General features: G+C 43.2%; 1 protein-coding gene across 7 annotated transcripts in view; it reads right to left on the bottom strand.

Moving 5' to 3' along the window:
* Positions 1–15,241, bottom strand: part of PIP5K1B (phosphatidylinositol-4-phosphate 5-kinase type 1 beta) — a 521,283-nt gene that overhangs the window by 337,367 nt on the left and 168,675 nt on the right. For 2 of the 7 annotated variants that reach the window (XM_081503744.1, XM_081503715.1), the window contains exon 1: positions 12,634–13,169. The exons of 3 other annotated variants lie outside the window; for them this stretch is intronic. The gene's annotated coding sequence lies outside the window, so the exon portion shown is untranslated. Of the gene's footprint in view, positions 1–12,633; positions 13,180–14,964; positions 15,004–15,241 lie in introns of those variants that run through there. 2 more of the 7 variants (XM_081503760.1, XM_081503687.1) reach the window with 2 other exon arrangements.

Here is a 15,241-nt window from a genome sequence, read left to right as displayed (position 1 = left end):
TGGTAATCTATAACCTCCAAAGGCATAAAATATTAAAAATGAAAGTCTCACCATTACACCCATAAATTATCAGTTTAAATTAAATGGAAAAAAAAGCCTATGAAAGTGTGCTTTAGACCATAATTTAGTAAACACACACAAATATTTTATACAAATAAAAAAGAAACCATGAATATCTCAGCCTGAAAAGGTAGCACTTTATCTTAGCCCAGAAAACAGTAGATAAGAAAACCATATTCTTTATTGGCCAAAGAACTAAATGAATGAGAAAAACAAAAGCTTGCTTGCTCGAGATTTTCCCTAAAAAAGCCACTTTTTCTTTCTTAAAATAAGTTTCAAGTCAATGAGTAAGATGAGTCTATTTGGGAAACACAATTCAGGTAACATAGGTGTTATTTGGCTCCCAAAATCACAACATATTCTCAGTAGCAAACAATGAGTGGAAGGGTTATCACTGATGAAAGTCACGGAAAAGGGGTCAAAAAATACTTTAAAAAGGCAAGTAAGATTTTCAAAATTAGCAAAATGGGGCCACTGGGTACAAGAGCAAAGAGCCTTATATCCCTGAATGAATCTGAAAGTTATCACTTTATTATAACATAAGAGATACACTCTATGCTGTAAAATCTTTTAAAGAATCATGGAAGGTAGTGGCAACTTTGGGGAAATTTTCTATACAAACATTGGCTATAATAAATTTGGATTCTTAAGTAAGCAAACCCTTAGCAATCAAGAAATTTGTTCTAGAAGTAAACAGCCTGCCCCAAAGTTCTGAGTAGTCTAGAGTTCGCTGTTGTAAAACACATGAAAAGATGCTCAACATTGCTCATTATTAGAGAAATGCAAATCAAAACTACAATGAGATATCACCTCACAACAGTCAGAATGGCCATCATCAAAAAGTCTACAAGCAATAAATGCTAGAGAGGGTGTAGAGAAAAGGGAACACTCTTGCACTGTTGGTGGGAATGTAAATTAATATAGCCACTATGGAAGACCATATGGAGATTCCTAAAAAAAATAGGAATAAAACCACCATATGACCCAGCAATCCCACTCCTAGGCATATACCCTGAGGAAATCAAAATTGAAAAAGACACATGAATCCCACTGTTCATTGCAACACTATATACAGTAGCTAGAACATGGGAGCAACCTAGATTTCCATCGACAGATGAATGGATAAAGAAGTTGTGGTATATGTACATAATAGAATATTACTCAGCCATAAAAAGGAACACCTTTGAGTCAATTCTAATAAAGTGGATGAACCTAGAACCTATTATACAGAGTGAAGTAAGTCAGAAAGAGAAAGATAAATACCGTATTCTAACGCATATATACGGAATCTAGAAAAATGGTACTGAAGAATTTACTTACAGGGTAGCAATGGAGAAACAGACATAGAGAACAGACTTGTGGACGTGGGGAGAGGGGAGGAGAGGGTGAGATGTATGGAAAGAGTAACATGGAAACTTACATTACCATATGCAAAATAGATAGTCAACAGGAATTTGCTGTATGGCTTAGGAAACTCAAACAGGGGCTCTGTATCAATCTAGAGGGATGGAATGGGGTGAAAGATGGGAGGGAAGTTCAAAAGGGAGGGGACATATGTATACCTATGGCTGATTCATGTTGAGGTTTGACAGAAAACAACAAAATTCTGTAAAGCAATTATTCTTCAATAAAAAAATAAATAAATTATTTAAAAAAATAAGAGTTCCCTGTTTTAAGCTCCTTTCATTTTATGCTTGAATGGCCAATTAAAATTGGCAGACTTGATGTCTCAATGAATTTCAGGCAGGATAAAAAAAACATGCTGTCAAACTGTTCTTGACATATTTTTTAGGTTACTTTCATTTTTCTTCTTACAGTACTATTTAGGTTCTTGCCAAAATAAATTATTAGGAACTTTTTGAATGAGCATTCTATGAAAAAATGTAGCCATGACAAAGTTTAAAGGTCATATTTCATCACTGTAGGTGATTTACCCTGTATAGCAGACAGAGTGGTTTTATGAGTTAATTTTCCCCAACACCAAGTTCTATGAGATGCCTACCCTCCAATCTCACAATGTTTTTTGACAGAAATTAAAACTTTGCAGGAAGAGTCTTATAGGGTTGTTAACTCACAACCCTCCCTGAACCCACAAGGATGGAAAGAGCAGTGGATGGGGAATGACAGAGAGGCCCTCAATAAATGTACACCACCGGTCTGAGCTTCTGCAAAGGCAGCACTGGAGGGGACAATAGAATAGATTCATGTCTTCCAAATTGCAGGTCTCAGCCCATCAACGGGGAGTAAAACCAACATGGCAGATCAAGATCAGTATTTGGTAGAAATTGGAGGTGGGATGGAACTTATCAGAAAATACTGAGATGGTTGGATGGCATCACAGACTCAGTGGACATCACAGACTCTGAGCAAACTCCAGGAAACAGTGAAGGACAAGGACGCCTGGTGTGCTGCAGTCCATTGGGGTGCAAAGAAGGGACATGACTTAGCAACTGAATAACACAAGAGCACATCTCACACAGTCTAGGCTAAGTATTGTTCCCTGAACCTTTGTTTTGAATATATTATTTATATGTCTATGTCTGTCCTGGCTTTCAACATAGAATGTGCTTCTTAAAGGGCACTGAGTTGGCCACAAAGGGTGTGTATGTGAAGTCCCCCCGCCCAAATTCATATTTTGAAATCCTAACCCCCAGTGTGATGGTATTAGAAGATGGAGCCTTTGGAAGGTGACCTGGCTATGAAAGGGGGGTCCTTTATGAATGGGTTTAGTGCTCTTATGAAAAGGACCCCAGAAAAGGTTCTTGCTCTCTTTCTACTATTTGATGACAATGAGAAGTCAGCAGTCTGTAACCTAGAAGAGGGTTCTCACCAGAACCGGACCATGCTGGCATCCTGATCTCAGAGGAACAGCCTCCAGAACTGTGAGAAATAAGTTTCTGTTGTTTGCAAGCCACCCAGTCTGTTACTTTGTTTTAGTAGCGCAAGCTGATTAACACAGTTTGGTACTTCTCTATTATTTACAGTTCAAGGGACACGGGGTAACTGAAAAAGCCATGTGCAAAGATTAAAAGCAAGCTTAGCGTAAGCTAATTTCTGTTAACTGGTCTCTAAAGGATCCTATAATCCCATTTCATATTCATCCTAAAAATACCTAGAAGATCAAAGATAATGTTTTTAGCCTTCAACTAACCCCTTACTCAACAACTGCTTTTCTCTTATCTAAATAGCAGTCTTTGGTTCCTGTTAGAATGAGCATATGTGCTCAGTTGCCCCGTCATGTCCAACTCTATGTGATCCTATGGACTATAGCCCACCAGGCTCCTCTGTTCATAGAATCTTCCAGGCAAGAAAACTAGAGTGGGTTGCCATTTTCTTCTCCAGGGGATTTTCCCACCCAGGGGTCGAATCCCTGGATTTCTCTTGCATTTCCTGCATTGGCAGTTGGAGTCTTTACTGCTGTGCCACCAGGGAAGCCCAAGTGCACTATAAAATCTTGGTATTTGGTGAGGCTTGGGCAAGACCCTAGGATCACACTGGAGTCTTCATCCTGTGACTGTAAGAGCAGCCAACTATAGTTATGACCATGGCCTGACCACATTCCAGGGAGCAAAACCATCAAAGTAGGATGTTGTTTGGAAGGGCAAGTCCTCAGACTTGTGCACGAGTTCTAAAGCTACAGATCTGGAGAGCCCCAGAAGCCAAACTGTGTCTGCTTCCTGAAGGACCTGCCTGGGTGTGAGAGGTTAGGATCCAGCCAGCACACCTAGGGTCCTTTCCAGCCACTTCAACTTCTCTGGCTGCAGTATGGATGATAGATTAGAGGAGGGCCAGAGTGGACTCAGGAGCCCAGGGAGGTGATGGCTAGAATCCAGAAAAGAAATGAGAAGTTGGACTAGGGCAGAATCAGCAGAAACTATGAGAACCAGATGGAAGAGGGAGATATCCATCAAGCAAGATTGACAGAAATAGGTGATGGGTTAGATGTGGTGGATGAGAAAGATGGGGTCAAGGATAGCTCCAAGTTTCTATCTCCTATGAGGCAGTGGCTAGCGATGTCCATCACAGAGCTAAGCAAGAGGACAAGGCAAGAAAAGATCAGGATTATTGTCTTGGACATGAAAAATTTGAGGTGCCTTTGAGATAGCCAAATGCAATGTCAATTATGTAATCTAGTGCTCATCGAGAGGCCTAGGTTGGAGATGTAAATTTTAGATTCACTTATGTCTTTCTTTTTAAATTCTTGCTCCGAACTTACATTTTGAGACACAAGTGTTTGAAACAGAGAAAACAATGAGGGCTTTAAAATCAGAAAATCCAGAGATGGAACCATCTCTTACTGACTCTGTGTCCACGAGCATGCACCTAGCCCAATCAGGTTTTCAATTTCCCCTTTATCAGTGAGGAAGCTGCAGCCCATCATCAGGAGCATGGTGAAGATGAGGAGAAACAGCACTTGAGAAGTGCCTGGAACAGAGCAAGTTCTCAGCACAGTGGAGCCAGAACCATGCTGTACTTTTTTGTATACTCCATAGCACTTGATACTGTCCTGGCTAAGGATTCCATCAACATTTAGTATGTTAAACTGACTTGAAATACTCAGAATTGTCAGCAAACCACTATTTCCTAGACAACCACTAGCTCTCAAAATCATTCCTCCACCTGGCACCCTACTGAAGCAACACCCAAACATAAGCTATGCATGGAGCATGTCTTCCTCCCATCACCCACATACCCTGGTGCATCTCCCAGCCCTGGGAGTACCCACCACTTGGCAGGGGCCAGTGACTACTTTGGGTATCTAAAGTCCTTGATACCCAATCCAGTCATATGAAGTTGTTCTCTTGTGGTCTACAAGGATGTGAGAAAAGCCAAGACTGGCTCTATCTCTCCTCTGGTATTTCTAGAGGAGGCAGATGGCACCCTCTCCACACACCCTGAAATTCATCTGGGAATACCAAGCACTTCAGGAGGCTTAGATTTTGAGCAATGGGTTTAAAATTTCCTGTTAATATTGGGATTTCCCAGGTGGCTCAGTGGGTAAAGAATCCACCTGCAATGCAGGACTTGCAGCACAAGTGGGTTCGATCCCTAGGTTGAGAAGATCCCCTGGAGGAAGGCATGGCTACCCACTCCAGTATTCTTGCCTGGAGAATCCCCATGGACAGAGGATCCTCGTGGGCTATAGTCCATGGGGTTGCAAAGAGACATGACTAAAGCAACTGAGCACGCATGCATGCATACACACACCAATATAGAGTGTGCATTGGAATCACCTGTCATTCAGATTGTTGATCCCCATCCCCAGAGTTTCTGACTCAGTTAGCCTGGGGTACAGTATAAGAATCTGCATTTCTAACAAGTCCTCAGTTCTAGGGACAACACCCGAGAACCTGGCTTCTTCCTGAAACTGGGTAATTGTTATGTCTAACTAACATTTAAAAAGAAACCAAATGACATTGGGAAGGTTTACCTGGAGTATCATAGGAAGTTGCCCTGAATATTATCACTATGGTATCTCACTTAAGAGTTATATGTTTGGGATTTCGGTACTTTCAGACCTTATTTTAATAGTTTCCTAATGTTTTGTCTTATGCTTCATAATTTGTACTTATTTGTTCTGTTATTTTTGAAAAAGAAAAAGCAAGAACTCTTTAAATAGAGATGCCAGAACCTAAACCATCACTGTTCCCTTCTTCTGGAGTACCTAGTTGTCATTCTCATGGAGTTGTCATAGCCAGCCTTTAAGAACAATCTTCATAACTCAAACTGTTTGGCTTGAGAAACCTCAGTGGTGGCCCAATTCATCTTGACAGGATGAATGGGACCTATTACTTCACTGACTTACATGTTTACTGGGCACCTACTATATGTCAAGCATTTTCTTGATAAGCAATGTTCAGGAATCATGACATCCACCCTTAAGGAGTTTATAATCTTAAGTTGAGTGTGAGTTTGAGTAGAGGTGATAAAAAATAAATAAATAAAATACATAAATGTATAAGTATCTACTGTGATAAGTGAAGAAAACATATGAAGAAGGTCCCCTTTAGGTTAGATGATCAGAGAAAGTCTCTAGAGGAGGTGACATTTAAATTGATTAACTTAGAGAAGTTTAAAGTCCATTCTTGTCTATGTATCCTGAACCAAATTCACTCTTATGCCACCCTGGGAGCTTTAAAAATGTTTATCTGATAATTATAAACAGTAGAAAGAACAGATTTCCTATTTAGATTATTATTTCTGTTAAGGAGGAGAAAAAAAATCATTCCTAGGAACAGTGGTTAAAAAAAGTTGGCGGTCTGGTGAATAACTACCATTTATGATATAAAAAGAAGGACTACTATAAACTATTGAAACTAGTGTTTATCAGTCTGCCTGACATTTCTAAGAGGGTCTGGAAAATAATAAAATCAGAATAATCATGAAATGTCTCAAGGTTCTGAAGAGTAATCTTCATGTAAATTCATAAGCTGTTCAGTATACATTTATTAAATCCCCACCTTTTCCTATACATAATGCTAAGTTCCAAGAATACAAAAATAAACAAAACGTGATGCCTAACCTTTCCCACTGACAAATATTAGCTAAACACCTATGATGCACTTACCACTTCCTCAAGCTGGTCATAGTTTCGCTTTTTTTTATTGTTGTTTTGTGTCCTTACTTTCTCAGTAAATGCTATGACCAAATGACCAAGAGATAATTATGATGATCATAGTATTTTTTAAAGTATGCTTTAAATGTTGAAAATCCTGGATAAATAACAAGGTCCTATTGTACAGCACAGAGAACTATATACAATATCCTCTGATAAACCATAATGGAAAGAATTTTTAAAAGAATGTGTGTGTGTGTGTGTGTGTGTGTACAACTTTGCTGTACCTCAGAAATCAATAACATTAGAAATCAACTATACTTAAGCAAAAAAAAAAAAAAAGAAAAAATTCACTACTCAATAAGTAGAATCTACTGAATTTCTTGTGCAAATCTATGAAGCAAAGAAACACGTTTTTATGGCTAGCTACAATTTCCTCCTAAACCCCTTGCTCAATACTATTGGATAGCAGTGGCTTTAGTATCACCTTTCTCTTACAAAACAGAGGAATTTTCTACAGTCCTGTGTCTTCAGTCCTGGGATTTTAGTTCCAATTCAAGGTAATTATATTGTACTTTCTGGGCCTGCAGTGCTTGCAAGCCCCATCCTTGCCTGAAGAAAGTCTACTGAAAGACACAAGCCCATTTTTAGTGGGAGCAATACTACACAGAAATGCTATGTAGTTCAACATACAATTTTATAACTGACTTTCTAAAACTTTTAGAGAAACAGGTCTCAAGAACTTGCTCACCCATTAGTCAACTCCTCCAAACATACTGCACACCTACTGTTAATTCATCCCATAAACAATGCAGAAGACTTTCTACAAGAAGAATACACACTTCATGGAGTTATCCTTCAAACACAGGTTTGTTTTAACTTAAAATGATGATATCTAAGAACTGTCAGTTGACTAGACATGTAAAGACATCTCAGTTATTATGTTTCAAATCTTCCCAAGGGTAACCTAGTTTATGTAGGATTCCTGTGTTTTCCTATATTATCTCCTTATACACCTCTGATGGGCTTCCCTGGAGGCCAAGATGGTAAAGAATCTGCCTGCAATGTAGAAGACCTGGGTTCAACTCCTGGGTTGGGAAGATCCCCTGGGGAAGAGAATGGCTACCCACTCCAGTATTCTCACCTGGAAAATTCCATGGACAAAGGAGCTTGGCAGGCTATAGTCCATGGTGTCACAAAGAGTTTGACATGCCAAGTGACTAACACACACACACACACACACACACACACACACACACCCCTCTAGTGAAGTTAGACACAAGTAGATACAATTGAGAATGGAATACATAAAATTAAGCCTGGTTTCCCTGGCCTAATCTTTTATCCTGAAAGGAACCTGACTGAATAAAACGCTTTGTCAATAGCAGCCAATTTTGACTAAACAGTACTTCAAAAATGTCATCAAGAGATTAAGCTTAACATTTAAAAAAAAAAAAAGAAAAATACTAAATAAAACAAAAGGCTAGGTTTCTTCCCTCCTCAACTTCCCTGGCATTTAGAAGAACTGCCTTAGATAAGTTCCACAAATGAACAGCTGAGCTACATAATGTACAGTTCTAACTGGGCAGCTTCTAGAAAAATAAAAGGACTCCTTCCAACCTCAGTTAATATGCTTGATACAAAAAGAACATGTTTCTGCAACAAACATATTTCAGGCTTGATTTTTACAGAGTAACTAATGAAGGCTCCAGCCATAGGGGAAAAGAATTATTTTTCCAGGATATTAAATGTTCTGACTCACCATTTAACAGAAGTACAACTTAAATGAATATGCAAATTAAATGTAGATATACTTATGACTTTATCCACATATGACAAGGCCTGTGGCTTCTGGTTTTATTAACCAGGAAGAAAAATCTGGAAAACTACCATACATTTGTATTTCTATTCAAATAGTTCCTTCTCCCCAAGCACTAGTTGAAGCAAAGTACTAATTCTGAGTCTAGTGATATATATAAGCCAAGAGAATCATAGTGAATGGATGAATATGCACATTGTCTCCTTTATTATCTGTTTGGACAAGAAGATGTAAAAATATAAACACGAAACCATTAAAAATGTGACACCTAATGAATAATTACTAGTAAACAGAAATTTCCTGTTAATCTCTATGATTTCTAGAAGTCAAAAATGCACTCTCACCATAGAACCCCTAGTAAAACCTTGAGTAAGAATCTTAAGAATTTCACATTAGCCGTAGTCTTTCTGCTAAACATCTGTGAGACTACAAGCAAGTCAATTCACCTCTCCAAGCCTCAGCTATTTTACCCATAAAAGGCCCAAGTTTCTGAACTAGTTAATATTTGAATTCTTTTTCAGAAAGAAATCTACCGCAGTCCCCCATGGCTGAATCAGTAAGACCCATTCTAATTATTTGTCATCATTCTTCTATAAGTTAAAACACTCTTTTGTGCATATAGGAAGGATGAGTGGAAAGAGAAGAGGATTCTTAGAGGGAACAGAAACTAGGTTGGTTTTGTTAATTAGGTTCCTCCTCTGAAACCACGAGTCAGTATTAGCATATACTGAAATTTACCCAAATATAAGAATGGTTGGTATCTTCATCTCAAGACATATTCTTTCAGGAAAGGGCACAAGTCAATTTCTACGAATGTATATTTCAGCCATTTGCACATTACTAACAACTAAGGCAGGCGAGAGGCAAGCAAAAGAGAAGGACATAGATGATGTCAGTTTATAGTCTACACCAAGAAATAAAAACTCATCTTTATATGATGTATTCGGGAAGGAAAGACACAACATGCACCTGCCAGCTTCAGGAGGCGCACCTCTCACAGGTAAATTACCTTATGGGTCAGCAGATGCTGGGAATTTACAGATGAGATGCTTTCTAAGGATGATAAGATGCTTTGTTTTCCTCCTTCATTCAACTCTTTATTGACTACTTACTATATCAAATCCCAAAGCCAAAAAAATAAATGAAGGTATGAATTGACAGTCTATAATATTCAGGTAAATCTTGACATGTATTTTAGAGTAGTTCAGCCCCTGAGAATATTTCCAAATAAAACAATAATACTAAATAATATAGATGCTAAGCTAAAGTGCCCTTGGAATTTTCTTTCCCCTCATTAAGTGGTATGTGATGAAGGGGAAGTGTGTGTTAATCGCTCAGTCATGTCTGACTCTTTGTGACCCCATGGACTGTAGCCCACCAGGCTCCTTTGTCCACGACATTCTCTAGGCAAGAACACTGGAGTAGGTAGCCATTCCCTTCTCAAGGGGATCTTCCCAACCCAAGGATCAAACCCAAGTCTCCTACACTGCAGGCAGATTCTTCACCATCTGAACCACCTCATTAAGTGGTATGTGATGAAGGGGAAATAAATTACAAGTGGAATAGGTAATTCGGATTACCTATCAGTTAATACAGGGTGAAAATTTTTCTTTCCCCTAGAGAAATGATTATATTGGATTACAAATATATTGATAAGCATTATAGAATGCTAAAACCAGAAAGAGAAAAATAACTCAATACAAACTTCTTGTTTTATATGTGAGAGACTTGAGGCTCAAAGGTAGTAGGATTTGGTCCAGGTTATACAGCTAAAATCCCTGGAGTAGGAAATGGCAACCCACTCCCATATGTTTTTGCCTGGAAAATCCCATGAACAGAGGAGCCTTGTGGGCTACAGTCCATGGGGTCACAAAAGAGCCAGACAGGACTTAGAAACTAAACAAAAACACACCGTCAAGTATACTGCCAGAACTAGAACCCAGGTCACCAGGAAGCATGCTTAATAGTCCCCAATGTATTGTATCCAATGATGTCTCCTCATTGTTGTCAGAAGTGAAACAATGTCACAGTCTACAAAGCAAAGGACTAGACATCAAGAGCTCTGAGTTCTAGTCTTGTAAACTCTACTAGATTAGACATGATACTACACAAAACTCTAATCACTTGTCTAAACCTCAGTTTTCTCATCTGTTGAAATTTGAACAGTAATTCACAGTGAGACAGTGCAAACCACAATAAATGCAGAAATGTCTGGCCATTGTAAAAACCTTATACAAGTACAGAACTAGCAGTGGGTGGATGGTGGTGGTGGTGATTTCAGACAACCTGGCTTCAACTCTAATTCCAGCCACATGTTACCTTGATAAGTCATTAAAGCTGTGAGCCTCACATTCCTCTTGTGAATATCTGGTTAATAATTTTTGCCCTACCTCCCCCAGAAATGGTCAGAATTAAAAGTTTTTCAGAGAATGTTGTTGTTGTTTCAGTAGCTAACTCAAATTTGACTCTTTTGGAACCCCATGGACTATAGCCCATGGGATTCCTCTGTCCATGGGATTTCCCAGTGAAGAATACTGGAGCAGGTTGCCATTTCCTTATCTGGGGAATCTTCCAGACCCAGGGATCGAACCTGAGCCTCCTACATTGGCAGGCGGGTTCTTTACCATTGAGCCACCAGGATAGCCCTTTCAGAGAATATGAAAAAGCATTTATAAAGCAAGGCATTGATGCAAATGTGAGGTATTACCAAGTCCCTCTAGTCTTATTTGAACAAAGATATAACAAGATTTTATTCATTTTTTAAAGTGTTCCTCCTCAACTAACACGTCATTATGCATCAGTCTCAGTCTTACCAGCTTTCTCATCAGTTTTCCTAAGTCTCCACAGAAGGCACCATTTCCCTCAGCTCAGAGATCATGCTTGCTGCTTACTCAACTTCCCACTGGCAAGGACTTACCTGAGAAAGGTTTATTTCTAGGGCCTCCTTTCGACTGGAAATGCCCTGACAAAAGCTTCCGTGAACACTATTATACTTCATCACATTAAAAGTGGTAAGGAATCCAACCCTTTGGCTTTTCTCCACTCCCAGTACTTCAGCCTTTACATAGAAGAGACAGAAGTCTGGGTGGATGCTTTTCACGGAAAGGGCAACAAGGGTTACCCAAACCCATGCTCAGTAGGACTGACGGGGAGACTGCTGCTTCTTTGCGAGTGACTAGCACATTCTTAGGCCCAACCGGCCTCCCAAGGGTCACTCACCTCAGAGCTAGGGCCCCTGGCAGGCCGAGAATGTCATAGAAAAATAGAAGGGTGGGGGAGTGGGGTGCGCAGTATTTTTGGTCTGCAACACGCTAGCTGCCTTAAAAAAAAAAAAAAATCAGAGTAACTAGCAATTCCTTGCTGAGAACCCAGATTTCAGTTGATCAGAAGGAAAAATTCATCAGCCTATCCAAACAACTCTGGAACAGGTTTCCATCCAACCATGCCGGGCACCAGAGACAAGCGAGTTGGGGGTGGGGGTGGAGGGGTTGGTAAGAACTGACAACAGGCTCATCTGCATAGATGAACGATAAGCTGCCATTTGTTGTCTTCTGTTTTGGTGACTCTTGGCACCGGTTTAGCAAATCAAAAAGTGGAATTCTCCCTCTCCGGTGCCCCCACACTCCCACCCCCGCCCCGTCCCAGCTGTTGAAGCGTCACGTTGACCCGTCTGGGGAAGAGAAGCAGGGGAAACGCAGAAGTCTGTATATTGCTGCATTTAGGTTGAAACCACGCCGCACCTGTTCAATCCGGCTCCGGCGCCAGAAATGACCAGAACACCGACTCGCAAGCCCCTCTTGAGATCCCAGGGGCGCCGAACAAGTTCGCCGCTGTTTAATACCCGGGGAGGGTGGTGGGAGAGCTCTCTTTTTGCAGCCAAACTCAGCTGGCTACCCAGAAAAAGGGAAGGGGGCTCCGGCTCAAGTGAACCCAGAGTGATCCCCAGTGCCACTGCAGCCCCGGGGATCCGGGTGGTAAGCGGAGTGGGTGCCCGCGGGGAGCGCGCAGCCGTGGCCCGGGGGAATGAAGGTCCCGCTTCGGCGGCCACGCGAACCCCCTCCACCCTACCTCCAGCACCAGACGGACAAAGTCAGAGCGTCGAGAGATGGCCAGGATTCATCCGAGACTCAGAGCCCCCAAGCTCGAGTCCAAAAGGAGGGTCGCGGGAGGAGGGGCAGGGGACGCGCAGGAAACTTACCTCACCGGGACAGCCTCCGGGCACCTCCGGTGTCGAGACCAGTTGCGCCACAGCTTGTAAGTTATCGGCACGTTGTCTCTTCTCCGGGTCGAAAGGAGAGCCGCGCAGGCAAGGGGCGGGGGGGGTCGGCGGGGCGGGGCCCGGGCGCAGCGCGCGGAGCGGGCAGGTGCCGGGGCCCGAGCCGCGGGACCAAACTCGCCCGGGACGCGCCTCAGCGGGGGCGCGCAGCTGCGAGTGTGCAATGCGCGCGCGCCGCGTCCGGAGTGTGTCTCCGCTTTCCCCTTCCTTCCGCGCGGGTCCTCCGGCCAGATGGAGACCCGAGCGGCCGCCAAAGCCCCCGCTGCTCGGAGCGGCTCCACCGCCGGGCGCACTCTGGCCGCGGCGCGTTCGGGGTCGGGGGCCGAGGACTAAGGAGCAGGGCGCCCCCGGGCTTGGGCGCAGGTTCCTGCGCAGAGCGCGCCGGAGTCGGAGCGAGGCGCGGAGAGAGCGGGCTGCGCGGTGGCGGCCGCGGCTCTGAGAGGCTGCAGGCCCCGCCCGCCGGCCGCCCAGGCTCTTCCCCTTTTCTCTCCACCCCCTCGCTCCATCCCCGCACGCCCTGCAGGAAAGCCAGACCGGTTTGCAGCTGCGGCGGCGGGAGCCTGTACCGCAGTAAGACTGGGCGTCCGAGTCGATGTTGGGGACCAGGCGCTTGGTCCCGCCGCCGCGTGCCTAAGACAGAGAGCGGGGGTGGAGTGGGCCCCTAGATCTAGCCGCTTCTTGCAGGGCTAGCCAAGGGCTTCCCGGCGGTGCTCAAAGTCTTGCAGCCCCTGGAAACAGGGCTGTGTTTGGGACAGGGCTCCCGCTTCCTCAGGCCACCAAACTCTTCGACACCTGGTCTCCTGCCCGCTGGACTCTGCTTGCGCCGAACCCCCCACTTTAACCAGGAAGGGCCGAGGCAGTCTGAAGACAGCACATGTTCCCAGGAAGTAAGACTTACCCAACAGGTGTAGAAATAGGTAGGAGAAGGGGTGCTGGGAGAGAGAAGGCTGGAGGGACGTCAGGCACTGATGGTGGGTGATGAGGGTTCGGGCCAAATCTTACTGACAGCGCTGAGTGGGCGTGGGGCCCTCGTAACCTCACCCGACGTCAGCCCAGCCGCGGAGAGAACACCCGCCAGGTCTAAAGGACTCTCTTGGGTCTGGGGGAGAGAGAGGGAGCTGCTATCATGGAAGCTATACCTACATATACTTAATTGGAACCGAAAAGGTAGCAGATCTCTCCCAGCCGGATCATAGCAAGTGGTATTTCACACCCCTCACCACTTCCTTCCACCTTGTTGCTTAGTCGCTCAGTCGTGTCCAACTCTTCGCAACCCTATGGACTGTAGCCCGCAGGCTCCTCTATCCGTGGAATTTTGCAGGCAAGAATACTGGAGTGGGTTGCCATTTCCTTCTCCAGGGGATCTTCCCCATTCAGGGGTCGAACCCGCGTCGCCTTCATTGCAGGCGGATCCTTCCCCTTTACCCTTATTTAAAAAACAAACATTCGTGGGTAAAGTGGGATACATTCTGTCCCAAGAAAACCAACCTTTCATGTCCTTATCCTCAAATACCGTCTAACGGGTGAGCCAAAATGAATTTGTTTGAAAGGATACTGTTAGTTCTTAGCAAATGAAAAAACCTCTTTTTTGAGTTGAAATCTTGTACTTCCCAGTTCAGAATGGAGGGCAATAATTTCTTGGTAACACATATCTGTTAAACTTTCTAGCATACCGCTCCCAGATGTGTCAGGCCACCCCTGGGAGTTTTAGGGCATCACTTGTTTAGGACCCTGTGACTTGTGTCTGGATTTAGCATCCTAGGCTCTTCAAAGCTCAAAAGCAGGAACACAAATCTAGTCCAGCATGATCACTTCACAGAAGTAAAAACTGAGACCCCAAAATATTAAATGACCCACAGGCCAGAACACAGGTTCCTTGATTCCCAGAAATGCTGGACTAACAAAGTTCAGTTTGGGTCTAAAGAGGCCTGGGTGGAGGAAAGAGACACAGATCAAAGAACCCTTCATCTGCCTGGTGTGAATCACCGTGTAGAGGGCAGCAGCATACCGCTCTAAGTAGCAGACTGCTGGGATCTGGGGATGGTAATCCCAGTTTCTCCTCTGCTTCTCAGATATTTGTTCTGAAATCCAAGGAGTAGAAAACAAATCCGCTTCCCAGAGAGGTAATGATAAGTGAAAATACAAAGTTCTCGATATTTCCTGGGACCACAGAGGAGATAAAAACAGATAAAATAACGGCTCAGATGTGGTCACCTATGCTACTTACAAATGGACACACACACATGTACATACCTGTCCTCCTTTTCCATTAAGAGCCTGTTTGATTCCGTCCTGTAAAGCACAGATGCCAACAGCCATCAGTTTCCAGAGTAAAATCACAAAGCAGAATGCCCACTGGCTATATAGAGAGCTAACACTATTAAACAGGATTCTAGGTGCTATGAGTTTTCCAGTAGTCATGTATGGATGTGAGAATTGGACAATAAAGAAAGCTGAGTGCCAAAGAATTGATGCTTTTGAACTGTGGTGTTGGCGAAGACTCTTGACAGTCCCTTGAACAGCAAGGAGA

The sequence above is a fragment of the Giraffa tippelskirchi genome, chromosome 1 (assembly GCF_054371585.1).
Source record: "Giraffa tippelskirchi isolate mGirTip1 chromosome 1, T2T-mGirTip1v1.2.pri, whole genome shotgun sequence".
NCBI lineage: Eukaryota > Metazoa > Chordata > Mammalia > Artiodactyla > Giraffidae > Giraffa > Giraffa tippelskirchi.
Note: the sequence above shows the minus strand (reverse complement) of the source record. Positions and strands in the feature narration are given on the sequence as shown.